Below are 15,770 nucleotides of genomic sequence, written 5' to 3'. Positions count from 1 at the left end.
TAGACATATTTTTTTATTATTAAGCCCAACTCAGTCTTACCATATGCCGTATTTGCATAAAACATCTACATCTTCTTGTTTTGTCCTCCTGTCTTCACTCAGCTTCCATCATGCAGCAAGTGTCACTTTTCTGCATTGTGGCCTTCTCAGGTCTATGAATATGAGATATATTGCCATTTCAAATTAAAGTAATATAAATGTTATGGCCAATAATTGGAAGCTGTTTCTCTATTATGGGGGCCTTCTATGTGTGCGTGTGCGTGTGCGTGTGTGTGTGCGTGTATGTGTGCGTTTGTGTGTGTGTGTGTGTGTGTGTGTGTGTGTGTGTGTGTGTGTGTGTGTGTGTGTGTGTGTGTGTGTGTGTGTGTGTGTGTGTGTGATGATAATAAACCTTGCTTTCTGCCCCAGGGAGCAGGCACTGACCAAGATTCAGATTAAGACCTAATAGCTTTGCGGCCTGGGGCTAAATTGAAATGTAAAACCCCAAGCCAAACATCATTTAACACTGTATTTCTTCCCAGTTGATGCGGCCTTGTGAGGGGAAATTGGAGAAGTTACGTTGTTGAACTGTAATTTGTATTGTTGTTGAGATACACACAACTCATTGGTACTCTCTAGCAGAACTCTGCTTTGGGTAGTATGAGCATATCTGCTCAGGTTGAGACATATTGACAGCCATTATCAGGCATGAACTTAAAGTCCATTGTAGGCAAAAGACAGAATATAATGCTACAAAGCTTTTCTGGAAACTCAACCCTGCAATTATAGCTATGCAGTTTCTAGCAGTGTATGAAAGCTCACTGCCACTTTTTTTCAAACAAATGAAAGAGAAATTAAAACCACCATGGCCAAAAAGAAGGGGAAAAGAAGCCAGGATTTCTTGCTGCGATTATTAGAACTATACTGAAGGCCTCCAAGTCAAATAAAGTGCATTTATTATATTATAAGTATTTTTCGCAATTATCATTCAGTATCTGTTAACTTCAACAGATCAACATCAACACAATAACATTTGAACCCTTTTAAAAAACATATTATCACATGCATGGACGGAATCCATGCATGGACGGACGCCAAAGTTGCACAGAGCATAAGAAAAACATGTTTTTGAGACATTAAACAAAGAGAAAATCAATTGTCTTTTAAATCATGTGAGATGCAAAGGTCATGGATCGTCTTTCTCTCCGCAGCTCTCTCAGCTTAGTTTATTGAATAAAGCAGTGGTCTTGATGTGCTACTGCCTGACACACTGATACCACACTGGCATTGACCTTGGCCAATTCAATGCTCGGTCCAACAGTAGCGAGGGAGTGCAGAAAGAGAGAGGCGGAGAAAGTTGGTTGAAATCCTACAGGACCAAAGGTCCTTCACAATTTTGAAATGGGCACTGTCTTCAATAGATTTTCGGCACATTGACTACTGTATGAATCCATCAATTCAATGTAACTGTTGCAGGGTTCATCATTGTAAGTTGATGCTTTACAGTATGTTGGGATGTTTTCTTTTTCTGTAGAGAGAGAGAGAGAGAGAGAGAGAGAGAGAGAGAGAGAGAGAGAGAGATGATTATAAGGTGATGAAAGGTGGAGGAGGTACAGAGAGAAAGAAGAGTAAAGAGAATTAATGGGGCTCTATGGCCATACTGACAAAACAAAATGTGTCTATCAAGTACCTACCAAAGCTAAATATGTTACTTAAAACTGTCTGGGGTAGAGCAGAGAGAGTACAGGCATGCATTAGAGAGAGAGTGATATGTGCAGTATAGCCTATCACAAAGAGTAGTACATTACTTGGGTTAAAGTACATTGGTGTGGCATTGCAAGTTAATCATTGTGTTTGAAGTTGCACAAACAAACAAATCTGATGCTTTTTATTTCAGCCTACAACTCTCCCCAAATTACTATGACCTCAATAAACAATCAAGACTTTTGAAATACAAAAGCATTTCTGCACCTCTGATGTTGATCTAGAAGTTTTAATCCAATTTGTGTGTTTGTCTGTACTTCTCTTTGTTTAATGTGGAGGGAGGGTATGTGAGAAGAGACCAGGGGATGTAGGGGAGCCAACCCCACTGTTCTCTTCTCTGGTCTCACATGGGGCCTCTAACTAGCTCAGAGAATACTGTGGTAATACTCACAGGTATGGCAATTACACTCCTATCATTTGCTCAAGATTACGTTTCCCTTTCATGTTGTTCCTAAACAACAATGAATTCATATTTGTATCCCTGAGGTGCCCACTCTCCTATTGTTAATTACAGAGGCTATTATCATCTGCTACTAAACCATGCTTCCAACACACACACACACACACACACACACACACACACACACACACACACACACACACACACACACACACACACACACCACACCTATCCCCCCAAGAGCCTGGTTGGATTAAAAATATGTAAATAGTTTACTTTACCACCATTCTATTAATATGTAGAATGTTAACTTAAGAAAGCAATGGTAAGCTAAATAATGTACATATTTAGGTACACTATAGTAAATAGCTAGTGTTAATACCTAACCCTAATCCTGAAGGGATCTCTCTAAAATCACATTGCAGTTCCCAACAAAAGACCTTCACTCCAGCTGATACACCAGGCATTTTCCACAATGTCCACATCCCAGTTAGTCAAGAGGCCTGAAATTGGACCCCATCTCCTACCATTATATTGGAAAATGTCCGCTGCAAGTTGCAAAATAACTGGGATATGGACTTGAAAAGGCTATTCATAGAAATTAGATTTAAGAGTGAACTACCCCTTTAACCTAACCCTGACCACTTAGTACATAAATAAGTCGTATACGTAAGTATACGTAAATATGTTAATGATGTTGGATGCAGATGTAAAGTTTGTTGCCCCTCAACACTATCCTGTCTCAGTACCTATAAATACTATATATTGCATTCACTACTTACTTTTTCAGCATGTCATTGTCTACTGTGTACATTGAAGTGTCTGAAGCCTTTCAGAGACATACTCTTCTCAAAAGGAAATGTATAAAGTACATCTATTTTTATTATTCTGCCTAGATGTGGCACAATCATCCATTAAATAAGTATGGTGTTGAAGAATGTTATTTTGCGCAGGTCTTTCAGGTGTGGCTTTGTATTCGTGGCGGCTTCCCTGCACCAAAAATCTCAATCAAAGGTGCTGCGGAGTTTATCATAAATTATCATGAAAAGGGTTCCCACTCAGTAGATGCTTAATTACAATCTCATTTGAATACGTTTGCATATTAATGAGATTGGAATGAAAATGGTTTGTGGGGTTTCTGACGGCAGCCGGGTAACCCATGGTGATAATAGCGGTGCTTTAAAATATGTGTGATCTTATTACCAGCGGAGGCTCAGCCGCATCATAAACACACGCACGCACACACACACACACACACACACACACACACACACACACACACACACACACACACACACACGCTCACTCACACTCACACACAAGACATACACACACACACACACACACACGCACACACACTCAGGGGTGTTATAATATGATTAATCGACGAGTGCCTCTGACATTAATAAACTATAACCAATTTAAAGACTTCATTAGTCTCAACTTCGGCCCTGTGTTTGGGCGCATTGTGAATCTGTGCTGGGTGATATTTTTCCTAGTTGGCAGTGAGTTTACTTAAAAGTTTGACTTCAAGTGTTTACAGTGAGGCATTTGTTGTGCCACTTTAATATTGTACATGGTACAGTTAAATGGAACTTTGAACTCCCAAAAGAGATGACAAGAGCACCAATGGCCTAGGTTTTTGTGATTTCTACCCTGCCCTCTTAAATTATGGTTTTGCAGTGGTTAATGCAAGATCACACAGGGTCAAGGTATAGAGGCGTAGCAGTAATCACGTAATTGCTTGTCACCCAGACCACCCAGCATGCACAAGAATATTGTATACTGTAGAACTTCTCTGAAATATGCTAATCTGTTTTAGTCTTGTCCTGCCTAGCCCTAGCCCAGTATGTACTTATGTTTTGTTTAATTAACCCGTATTTATCCAGGGAGAGACACTAAGACCGAGGTCTCTTTTACAGGTGCGCCCTGTTTACAATACAAATATCATTTCAAAACAACAGCTTCAAAACACAACACAATAAAACACAAAATACACACATTAATTAATCTTAGAATTTAGACTTAGAACAAGTGTGTAGGACCAAGTGCTCCAACCTCAGTTTACTCTGAAGATCATTCCATTTCTGAGGAGCACAGTAGCTAAAAGCAGTTTTTATCAATATGTAGACACCTGTGGAACATTAAAAAGTCCCAAGCTCTGAGAGCATGTCTGATCACCACTAGGCCGCCATAAAAGCAATGATCGGAGGTAAAAAGAGAGCTTTAAAAGCATTATACAAATAAAATTCAATGATAAGCCCTTCTCAACGGCAAAGAATCCCATCCCAGAGACTGATACAAAAGACAATGAACCACAGTCTAGTGGTCTGATTAAGGCTGTTGTGTGCATGTAAATTGTGTGACCATAGTCAAGAACAGGAGGAGGAGTGTTGCCTGGACAATCTTCTTCCTATTCTCAAAGGTGAAGCAGGATTTATTTATATACAAAAAAAACATTTGAACTCAAACACACTTCAAACACATTTGAAGTTAAAGGGTAGTTTATCATTAATCCAAAGGCCAAGGTACACTTGTACCTATACCGAGGGACTTGTTCAATGTGGGCTCCATTCAGGGCACAAATATGTAGATCACTGTAAACAATAGTATGGGATTTAGAGAAAAACATAAACTTAGTTTTGTCTTCATTCAGCACCAGCTTAAGATTGACAAGCATTTTTTCAATAGAATCATGCTTATGGTCAAGAATGGACTGCTGAGCTGACGGAGAACAGGAGTAGAGAACAGTATCATCAGCATATAGATGCATTTTACAATTGTTCAAGGACAAAACAACATTATTTATGTAAATGGTAAACAGCATTGGACCTAGAATCAAACCTTGCAGATCACCTTTATTAATATTGAGAAAATTAGACTGAACTACATCAAATGAAATACATTTTAGTTGTTGAGTATTTCAGGATGGGCCTGTAGGTAATGACACACAGACTGATCTAAACCAATGGCGTAACCTAGGAGGGCATGATCAACAGTATTGATTCTTTCCAGAAAGATCACAATGCCATTTATAACTAGGGAAGCAGCAGAGATGGTGCTGTCCAGACCTAAAACCTGACTGGTGTGCATTTATCACCCCCTTTATGAAGAGGGAGTACATTGGCTGCCTTCCACACTTTGGAAATGGTACCAGAAAGAATTGTCATGTTAAAAATACGAGCCAGAGGTTGAGCTATTAAAAGGGCAGAGAGCTGCAGGAGATACGGATCAAGCATGTCAACCACTGTAGACCTTTTAACATCAATCTAACACAACTCATCACTTCCTTGGTAGAAACACAACAGATGGAGAACATAGAGACCAGAGGGGCAGCTATCAGGCTTAACAGGATACCTACCCAGGTTATCAGTCTGATCAGGGATATTCAAGTCTTTTTTTTAAAATTAGGTAGCCTGCAGAAATGTTGGATAGAGGAAGAGGAACTATTGTGTTTTAGTGATTCAGCTGCTTTCCAAAATGTAGTTGGATCACCACTAACATCAGAGTGTGTTTAAATAGTAACTTGATTTTGCCTTCTTAATCATGGCAGTACATCTATTTCTGAGGTGTCTGAAAGATAGCCAATCAGTAGCTAAATCAGTAGATCTGGCCTTAGCCCAGGCTAGGTTTCTTTCCTTGATTAATACAGAGAGCTCAGGAGAATACCAGGGATTGGCTCTATCCTTAATTCTCAACCTTTTAACTGGAGCGTGCTTATCTGCCACAGGAACATAGAGGAAAAATAGTTGAGTGCCAGCTCAGCATCAGGAATATAGGAAATACTGGGTAGATCACATTGATACAGTTCATGTAGAAAAATGTGCATCAAAATTCTTAAAGTTTCTCTTTGAAATCGTACAGTGATTGGACTTTGGCAATTTAGTATCAAAGCAAAAACGCCACTGGATATATATTTCTGGGGTCTATTTGTCAATATAATGTCAATCAGGCCCGATTTCCAAGGGTTTTTCAAATTAACTGTGTCAAGTTTAGATCACTGCATACATCTTTAAGCTTATCTGAGCTTAGTGTCATTTGTGTGACATGAATGACTACTGTGTGCACATCAAGCAGTTGTTTAAGAAGATGGTAGATGGTTCTGGCTCCAGAGATCGCCACATCCCTAACTATGGACTTTCCAAATATGACCATTTACGAGGTATGAGAAGTAGATTTCTGCCCTGGAGGACCAGGCCTCACCATGGGGCTTGAGCCCGAGGGTGGCTGAGATGCATTGGAGCGTGATTGACCATCGGTGATTGTTACGGGGCTGGAACGTCCGGCTGCAGGGGAGCAAAGCTGTTCGATAACTGGACTGGAACCTCTGGAACCGGTGAGAGCACAATGATCAACGCCGTGTGACGTGTGACCATTTGGGTGTCAAGCAAGCAGAACAATCATGTAAACACTTTGCTCTGTGTCAGCTATAGAGGTAGAGTTCAGGGTTGTTAGCTGTTGTTCTCCCTTAATTTAGTGATCAGGCCATCTTTCTTGGCTATCTCTTCATGGAGGTGTAAAATTTCAGCTTGGAGCTGTCCGATCCGATCACATTTACCGCAGATAAACATTTGCCCATTTGACAGCTTATCTTCCTCCTCGTTCACTACTGTAAACATTTCACATAGCCCACATTTTTGGACTGCCATATTTCATGGTCCATGTCAAAGGAGTTCGCTGAGGAAGCTCCTATGTGTATGGACACTTGCCATTTGCGCAGTAGATGCTATTAAAATCAAAGTGTGGTTAAGATGACTTTGGCTAAAAACAAACAAATGGAGATTAAAGGGAGGTAGGAATTCAAATCAGTAACCAAACTGGACGTGATATACATCATCTTGTTAAATGCAAAACAATTCTGACACAAATATGCAGCACTACATACAGTTCGTCATTGTGGGCCTTAACTCATTCTCTCTATTTGCTATTCTAGTTATTGGTGAGGAATACACTATACAGCACAGAGAGAAAGACTGTAGTTACCCAGTGTGCTGTTCTGTGACGCTTCATAGCAGGCGAGACAAAAGTGATGCAACAGCAGAGACTAGTGGTCAATGGGGGCTGTGATGGAACTTTTTGCTCTTTCTCTATGTCTCACTTTTGATATTCCTATCAAAGCCATGACCTTTTCCTCAGTTTGCAGCATTATTGAGACTACAAATATTACCGATTACAGAGAGAAAGAGATATTTCTGGATGCCACACCGTGCCGTGAACACACACACACACACGTACACACACGCACACGCACACACACACACACGCACACACAGTATACAGTTTGGAAACCTTTTCATTAAAGTGCTCTATAATAGACCTTGAGTCCCCAAATCATACAAAGGGCCATCAAGCGCTTTTTCATGAATGGGGGTTTAAGTATCACTCCTAATTTGTTCATAAATAAATATACAGGTCCTTATGTGTGTCTTACTTTATTGTGTCTTGTTATAGCTTATTTACCAGTACTCTACTGGTACTCTACTGGTAGTACTGGTACTCTACATGAATAGTACTATCAGTACTCTACTGGTAGTACTGGTACTCTAGAGTCTACATGAAAGCTAAAACTTGACATTGGGGATCTCCCGTATCTACTACGGTATGTCATAAAGTATGCCTGGTTTCACTTTGCATTGATGGTCAGCTATGTTAAGTATGTGGAGTTTACTAAAATATGAAAAGGCAAATTGAGGCAATTACATATTTCATCAAATAATGTAAAATATGCACCAGAAAGCATGACATGCTGCTATCATGTTATCTTCTAGTAATCTAGTTCATTTCAAGCTGGTCCAGGCTTGCAGAATTATTACAGTGTGCCTTTAATTAGGGTTGTATCATTAAGATCTCCTTGTCCATCTGAATGACTGGGAGATGGAATTTGCAGGTTCAGAGCCCCCCAGTCGCCTCACCCTTTGGTTGCTGACTATGTGATACAGTATACCGAGTTTGAGATGTGAATCCAATGTGCATCTCTCAATTGATTGAATTGTCAATTGATTGTTGATATCTGGTTAAAACTTAAAACGTGTACATCCTCTCCCATTTCCCATTTTGCCTGAAACGTCCGCACACACACGCGCACACATACACAGTTTTAGAAGGCATTCATTTGCTGTCACATGTTTTTTTTATTGAGACAATAGATAAAGATATGATAATATTGTTGTGACCATCATTTCTATGTCCTGCCCCCTGTTATGATGATTTGTTGTCTGATAGCCTATCACTGTTAACCATCAGGTATAGGCGTGCTGTAATCTGGAGATTATCGTGCCAATGGCCCCAAGCATTGAACCGTGAACAAAACTGTGAATGGAACATGATAGAAGCATCATGTCACGTTACCCCCCTCCTCCGCACCCTTCACTGGCTCCCAGTACTAGCCCGCATCAGATTCAAGACTCTGGTGCTAGCCTACAGGGCAGTAAAGGGAACAGCCCGTCCCTATCTACAAGCAATGGTCAGTCCCCAAAGCCCAGCACGAACACTCCCTTCTTCCACCTCTGCTGGCCAATTGGTGCCTCCATCCTTACGAGGACCTAGTGGTTGCTCAGCTTGGTCACGCTCTTCTCTGTCTTGATGCCCCAATGGTGGAATGAGCTCTATCTGATGACTTTACAGTGTTTACATTTCACCATATAGCAAAGCATATATTGAATCTTGAATCTTGAATCTTGAATCTTGAATCTTGAATCTATCACGAGGCTCTGTCTGGCCCAAAGAATACCATGACAACGACACACACATGGCTGGTCAACACACTGTCTGGAGACATACATAGGAAAGTGTATTGGAATCTCTACAGGAGGCGAGTGAATATAGTTATTTTATCTTTTTTTTTCTTTTGATAATTATGTTTATTTGATATTTCGAGACTTGCTTACTGGTACAGTGCCTTGGTGTAAACAATCACTTATATAGCTGGAAGCATATTTTTGAAAAAATATCTTCTAACCTATGCATTTCTTCCCACTGTCTCCATTTCTGGGATTATGGGGAAAACAAAATAATGAAGAATATTACATTTTATTACTGCAGGAGCAAATTCATGTTCTGTCTGGCCCTGTTGTGAGGTCATGTTCTGTCTGGCCCTGTTGTGAGGTCAGGTTCTGTCTGGCCCTGTCGTGAGGTCAGGTTCTGTCTGGCCCTGTTGTGAGGTCAGGTTCTGTCTGGCCTTGTTGTGATATCAGGTTCTGTCTGTCTGGAGATCGTCAGTCATGGAGTCTGTTCCACAGCACCACATGAGCACTGGAGTGGTCTGTGAACAAAGTCGGTGTGCACCACAACAACCACAACCTCCCACGTAAACTGACACTCTTGAATAGTAAATAATAAAAAACAGAAACCGGTGATGATAATACTTGTGATATCTCAAACAACAAACCATAACAATTACTATTACCCTGAGCACAAATTCTATTCGTTTACAGGGCCGGCTGCAAGGGGGGTCATCGGGGGGCAATGCCTCCCCAACCGTGCCCTCATGCCCCTCGTGGGTTCACTACCAACAAGCTCCTATAATTACAAAGCCCAGTTTAAGGGTGAGGGCCTATAATGGTATAGTTTATCTTTAAAAGTATAAATACTGTAGTAGTATCCTGTTACAAAGGGCCACTGTTGGTCCTGTAGTCACACACACACACACACACACACACACACACACACACACACACACACACACACACACACACACACACACACACACACACACACAATGAGCAGCCTGAGTTAATAAAGATGACATGCTAATGAGACGGTGAAGCCTTGTAAAAATAGACGCAGGCCGAATAATTCATAAAGTAATATTGATCTCAGAGTAAAGATGTTAAGCCCCTATTAAGGGCAACAAAAGGAAAGCATCACACTTCATCAAGTAAAGAAGCTGAGGGGAGAAATGTGAGAGCGCAGACAGATTGTCATTAAGAACATCACATAACACACACACACACATACACACACACACACACACACACACACTGGTGAAGCTGTGAAAATAACTGAACAAAAATCAATTTGAAAGGTTGCTTGACCAATAAGGATATGGTCACTTCCAGTTGATGGCTGCATTTCAAGCTCTGCGTGAATAGCCTGATTTTGCCAAATTAGGCTGGTATGAATAGCCAAAAGTCAACAATTGCAAGAACTAATGCCAGCATGTGCGGCCATTTCATGCTAGCAGTTTCCTAGCAATTTGGTGTGAAAAGGGCTAAAGAAGGATTGAGCTGGCAGTAGTCCAAAGAAGGCTGTGTTTTGTGTTTTGCCCATGCTGGGGGAGAGTGCTAGTGAGATGCTTCATCTTGACTCTCGTCTGCTGGCATGGCAGCACACTTAAAGCTGCAATTTGTTTCCCCTGCATCCAATAAGCAGCTCATTCACTCCCCAATCAGTCACCTCGTGCAGAGATTAAAAACAGGGGGAGAATGGAGAAAGGAGACAGACGGTGTTTGGTGGGGACAAACTGCATGGATTTGAGAGAGAGCAAGAGAGAGGGGGGTGGGATGTTTTATGTCTTAAGTCTGCATTTGGTCCAGCCACAATGAGTGACTATTTGATCTTAACTCTGTAGCCTCATGAGAGTAAAACAAGTGCCTGAACTCACAATATACTACAGGCTGCACAAATCATATTTCACTGGGTGATTCATTTCACAGTAAAGTCCATTAGATAAAGTTAACCATTGATGCACTTGTGGATACATTTGATGGTTACACACTAGAACATTGAAGGGGGAGCCATCAATGACGTCCCCCTATCTTCAAATGGCCCTTCCGCCAATGGGACAAATGGCTGTGCAGGTCTCAAGAATGTGATAATGCACTGGTGTTGGTTGGTTGGTTCTCCTTGCATACAGCTCCTAATTTAAATACTGTGGATGTAGTGGGACATAAAAGCAAAATGCAAGTATATGTCTTGTCATAACTGTATAAGTTTACAGAACTATTAAAGCCTCATTTGATTCATCCTATTTGACCATTATTGCACTAATCAGCACAAACTCAACAATTCTTTGCATATAGTGTTAATTAAATTACTTGGAGTCAGATTATTGATATTAAGATATGCTTTGCTATACGGTAAAATGTAAACACTGTAAAGTTATCAGAATGAATATAAAAGAGAAGCAAAGGGATCAGATCCTTCTAAAAAAAAACATAGAAGATATATAATCAAAGATTACATTTTAATAATAGCAGATTTAACTTTCCCATAGGAAAGGAGAAACATGTCAATGCATGTTAAAAATGAGCTACCCCCTTCCTGAAAGAAACCTTGTAAACAAACAAAAAAATAATGAGTTTGGACAGCTAGTCTGCCCTTGCAATTAGATACCTGACCAATTAGATACCAGCCATATGTGACTGCAACTATTTAAATGTTTTATTATCAGCAATGTTGCAGCGGGAAATGTAGGCTGAAAGAACATTTGAAATGTTATAACACATGGAGCCGAATAAGGAGGGTCTTATTAATGTTGCCTTTAATAAAAACTTCCTTGGGAATAGGATATGATTTTTGACACTGTGTTGGTTTGTGGTGCCGCTATTGGTAAGATTTAAAACAATGCTTACTGGTCCAAGAACAATTGTGTGGACTCCTCCAGGTTGTTGGACTAGCAGCATAGGAACCAACACAGAACCAACCATTTGTCTAAACAAATGGTTTGGATTGCAGTAAACCTGGTGGAGAAGTAAGATCAAAAGTTTTGATGGTAACCAGTCAACAACGTTGAAACAATATATGCGTCTAGGAACAATTCCGTGGGTTTGCGGTTGTAACCTTGAAAGTATCGAAAGAAGCATCAAAATCAAAAGAGAATGATACATGCACAAACAGATAAATCAAATATGTACATCTGAGTTATGTATTGTTTAGTTATATAAACATACATGTTTGCTAAATTGATTTGCCATGTTCATTTACATTTACATTTATGGCATTTAGCAGACGGCTTTATCCAAAGCGACTTACAGCAAATACATTTGTTTAAGTAAGTGAATCATCTATCTATCAGTCATCATAAGATAAAGTAATCAATTCTCTGACCATTAATAATTATTAACAGGAGAGAAACTTGTACAGGGGGGTAGAGGGGGTGAAGAGATCATCACCATTAAGATCTGAAGAGATGGGTCTTCAATCTACGGCGGAAGATTGGTAGTAATGTTCACTGCAGATAGGTCAGGTTAACTACAAATTGTAGCTACGTATGTTGTAGAAATTTAGTCCTGGCTTTACTCCAGGCAGGCCATGCAAATGCTATGTGAGGTTTAACATTAAGCCGTCACCCCACCCCACTCACCCTGTGCTTCAGTTGAACATGGTCTAACCAACCATGGTCCTAACCAACAGGCCGCAGTCTGTTAGGCTACACAACCACACCTCCTCAACCCTCACCCTGAACACCGGCGTTCCACAAGGCTGTGTGCTGAGCCCCCTCCTTTACTCCCTCTTCACCTACGACTGCACACCTGTACATGGCTCAAACACCATTGTTAAGTTTGCAGACGACACAACGGGGATTGGTCTCATCAGCAACAATGATGAGTCGGCCTACAGGGAGGAGGTCCAGCACCTAACAGTGTGGTGCAACGACAACAACCTGGCTCTCAACACCAGGAAGACCAAAGAGCTCATTGTGGACTTCAGGAAGTCAAAAGCTGGCACACACACCCCCATCCTCATCAACGGGACTGAGGTGAAGCGAGTCACCAGCTTCAAGTTTCTGGGTGTCCACATCTCTGAGGATCTCTCCTGGACCCTCAACACCTCTACCCTGATCAAGAAGGCTCACCAGCGTCTCTTCTTCCTGAGGAGACTAAAAAGGTCCATCTGTCTCCTCAGATCCTGGTGAACTTCTATCGCTGCACCATCGAGAGCATCCTCACCAACTGTGTCACAGTATGGTATGGTAACTGCTCTGCATCTGACCGGAAAGCACTGCAGAGGGTGGTGAAAACTGCCCAACGCATCACCGGTTCCTCACTCCCCTCCATTGAGGCTGTCCAGGGCAAACGATGCTTGCGTAAGGCACGCAGCATCGTCAAGGACATTTCTCACCCCAATCATAGACTGTTCACCCCACTCCCCTCCGGGAGGCGCTACAGGTCTCTCCGCAGCCGAACCAGCAGGTTCAGAGGTAGCTTCTTCCCTGCGGCTGTCACCCTACTGAACTCGAACTCTGCACCTAGGTGACAACCTACCAACCCCTGCACCCCGGACAATTGCACTACTTTTACAGTATTCCTATAAACTGTACATACTGTATCCACACTGCTCTTACTCCATACCACTGCTCTTCTGTACATATCTGTCTATACTGTTCATAATCTGTCTATACTGTTCATAATGCACATATCCTTGTATTTTTCTTTAATACTCCTGTTAATACACTGCACATATCTGTACATACTGTACATACCTGTTTATACTGTTCATACGGCATTCCATACTTATTCTGCTATTTACTCTAATGTTACTATTAATACATATATACTGCTAGACTGCATTGCCTATACAGCTCATATGCTGCTTACACTGTTCATACTGCATCCTATTTATTCTGTTTATAATGCTACTGCTAATTCATATACTGCTTACACTGCACTACTTATACTATACTGCACTACTATACTGCTCATATACTGCACTACCTGTATATACTGTTCACACTGCACTTTTCAGCTTTTTTGCACTTCTGGTTAGACGCTAACTGCATTTCGTTGTCTCTGTACTTGTACTCTGCACAATGACAATAAAGTTGAATCTAATCTAATCTAATCTAAAATACTGTATAGCTGCAATGACACAAGGTCACCACTGGTCTGTCTGAGGGACAGATAACAAGCTGCAACAAAATTTAATATCTGTGCAGGCCAATACAAACAACACAAAGACAGGTGTTTTTTAACAGGTGTCAACATCTGTAACATGCTTAATACAACAAACAGGAAACAGAATATCCCCCATGTGTGGTCTAAAGCCACTTAATAAAAAACCCTGAAAAAGTATATATATATACAGCAGTGTCAATACACCTACTCCTGTAGATAGTCTTGAATTGCCAAATGCATATTTGATAGATTGACAGTACTTGGCTCTCTGTGTTACTTCAGAGGCCACTTGTCTGGCTTTGAGTAACATTATCTGGAAAGCATAAGACTGAAACATATGGCATCCACATACGGGTTTCTAAATATTACCTGTGAAGAAAAAACATGTTATGTTAGCTTGTCACACAGTCATCCATTTAAGTGATTGACTGGGAATTTTCCACAAGGTAGGGGGCACAACATTGCAGACGTCATGGAAATCATGGATTGATCAGGGAGTCAATGATGATTGTTACTGAACAAGTTTGATTTGACTCCAATAAAACAAAAACGTACTCATAGGCTCCCTAATTGCTCTCCCAATTATGAGATAAGATTCTAATTGCAGAAATAACAATGCTTCGAACATCAACCAGTGATCCAAACCATATTGTACTCTGATCACTGGGTGTGCAAATACAAACTAAGTGATCATAAAGTAATTTCTAGGCTTAACCAGGCCATTAGGTATTCAAAGCACAGTTTTAGCACAGTTCTAGATTATCCTAGCATACAGATTCATCTGTTGCATTTTCAGACAAATGAGGAGAGCGTAAATCATCAATTGAGGAGATTCATTTAGACCAGAAATAATGTAAGCAATCCAGCTTAGTCATGCAATTAAAACTGTGAACACACCAAATATGAACATAATGCAAAAGTTCTAAGAAAGCATTCAATTAAGAATACAAAAGTCATTGGCTGACAAAACATGCAAATCAACTTTAAACATTCAACCCTCTCACATACAAGATTTAAGAGCAGGGATAAAGGACATCAACATCGACTTGTAACACAGCTCTTTCATTGAGCTGGTCTCAAATGTAGGCTATTTATTGATACCACTGGAACAGGGATGTAACAATTAAAACTAATCATCAGTCCAAAAAAGCATGTATCACTTGGAGCAACTCAACTAAGAAATCAATTGCTGTATTGACACAACACTAGCCCAGTGACTTGCTACCATGAGAGAGATGAATGGAGTGTGTACGTCATGACGTGTCTTCATGCTATCCTCCAATACCAATACAATAACAAACAGCAATACATTACACTATTCCAGCAACAGATACAATATGACTGACATAAAGGGAAATCAATATTTGTTCAAGAGACAATTAACCAATCATTAGATAACAGACTATAGGCATTAATGCAAAATCTTGCTAAATATGCACTCACCGAGAACTTTATCAGGAACACCTGTACACCTTCTCATGGTGGAGGTGGTGTAATGGTGTGGGGAATGTTTTCTTGGCACACTTTGGTCCCATTAATACCAATGAATCATCGCTTGAATGCCACAACCTATTTGAGTTTTGTTGCTGACCATGTGCATCCCTTCATGGCCACAATTTACCCATCTTCTAATGGCTACTTCCAACATGATAATGCACAATGTCACAAAGCAAAAGTCATCTCAAACTGGTTTCATGAACATTACAATGAGTTCAGTGTTCTTCAGTGGCCTTCCCAGTCACCGGATCTGAATCCAATAGAACACCTTTGGGATGTGGTAGAACAGGAGATTC

The sequence above is a fragment of the Argentina silus genome (genome assembly GCF_951799395.1).
Source record: "Argentina silus genome assembly, chromosome: X".
NCBI classification, from domain to species: domain Eukaryota; kingdom Metazoa; phylum Chordata; class Actinopteri; order Argentiniformes; family Argentinidae; genus Argentina; species Argentina silus.
Note: the sequence above shows the minus strand (reverse complement) of the source record.